The sequence below is a fragment of the Urtica dioica genome, chromosome 3 (genome assembly GCF_054948205.1).
Source record: "Urtica dioica subsp. dioica isolate 48M chromosome 3, U.dioica_male_clone48M_v1_H2, whole genome shotgun sequence".
Lineage (NCBI taxonomy): Eukaryota > Viridiplantae > Streptophyta > Magnoliopsida > Rosales > Urticaceae > Urtica > Urtica dioica.
This window is the reverse complement of record NC_142758.1, coordinates 33235217-33236720: the sequence shown is the minus strand read 5'-3', so window position 1 is coordinate 33236720 and position 1504 is coordinate 33235217. Positions and strand designations below refer to the sequence as shown.

The following is a 1504-nucleotide window of genomic DNA, read 5'->3' as shown; positions in this document are numbered from 1 at the left end:
CAACGGTACAATAACCCGTTGTGGAAACATTTGGCCACGGCCACATATATATTTGGCCGCGGCGAAATGTCGCAGACTGGAACTTAAAAACTTCCCTCTCGATTTTTTTTTTCAAAAATTTCAGAAATTTCATTCTCTTCTTCTTCTCTCTCTCTCTCTCCCCGACCCAACCCCACTATCTCTCTCTCTCTCTCTCCAACCCACGCCCACTCGCCGCCCCTCCTTCTTCCTACGCCGCCGTCGCCGCCCTCTCTCTCTCTTCTCTCTTCTTCCTCCGCCCTTCTCTTCTTCTCACCTTTTTTTCCCCGCCCTTCTTCTTCCCCGCAACCCTCTCCTTCTTCTCCGCCCTTCTTCTTCTTCCCCGGCCTCCTTTTTCTTCTCCGCCCATTTCTTCTCCCCCGTCCTCCATTTTCTTCTCCGCCCCCTTCTTCTTCTCCGCCCTCCTTCTTCTTCTCCGCCTCTCCTTCTTCCAAACCCACCAAACCCACTCTTCACAAACCCACCAAACATTCCGACCCACCCCCACACAAACCCACAAACCTTGCCTCCGACCACAACCCACATCTCCGACAACTTCATTGACTCACCACGCCCCATGCTCGTCGTCTTCACTCCAAGTAAGTATTTTTTTTATTTAATTTGTATTTTTATGTTGAAATTAGGTTAGAATTGTTTATTTGTGTCTAAATTATATAGATATTGAATATTGAATTTGATATTTATGTAGAAAATGAGTTTGGAATTGAATTTTGTTTTGAGTTTATGTTGGATTTGAGTTAGATTTGATTACCTTGAGTTTGAGTTGGAATTGAGTTAGAATATTAGATTGAATTTCGGTTTTAGTTTGTGTTAGAATTGTTTTGAATTGAAATTGAATTTCGGTTTAAGTTTATGTCGGAATTACTTTGAATTGAAATTGAATTTCGGTTTGAGTTTGTATTGGAATTGATTTGAATTGAGATCATGTTTAATTTTGTTTTTTCATAGATTATGTCTACTACAACCAAGAAAGATGATAAAAAGGTAAATTAATTACATGTTATTTGAAGTATTTCATTTACACGAATATTTGTTTTCTAATGTTTTTTTGTTGTTGTAGTAGACAATAACAAAAACCTTGCCTCCGACCACAACCCACATCTCCTACAACTTCATTGACTCACCACGCCCCATGCTCATCGTCTTCACTCCGGGTAAGTCTTTTTTTTTTTAATTTAATTTGTATTTTTATGTTGAAATTAGGTTATAATTGTTTATTTGTGTCTAAATTATATTGAAATTGAATATTGAATTTGATATTTATGTAGAAAATGAGTGTGGAATTGAATTTTGGTTTGAGTTTATGTTGGATTCGAATTAGAATATTATATTGAATTTCGGTTTGAGTTTGTGTTGGAATTGTTTTGAATTGAAATTGAATTTCGGTTTAAGTTTATGTCGGAATTAGTTTGAATTGAAATTGAATTTCGGTTTGAGTTTGTGTTGGAATTGTTTTGAATTGAAA

General features: G+C 37.1%; 1 long non-coding RNA gene across 1 annotated transcript; it reads left to right on the top strand.

Annotated features, from left to right (window-relative positions):
- The first annotated feature begins 349 nt into the window (after positions 1–349).
- On the top strand, positions 350–1138 carry LOC149402615 (uncharacterized). Its single transcript, XR_016295987.1, has 3 exons — positions 350–617; positions 988–1023; positions 1100–1138. It is a non-coding gene; the product is annotated as an uncharacterized LOC149402615 (long non-coding RNA).
- The last annotated feature ends 366 nt before the right edge of the window (positions 1139–1504 follow it).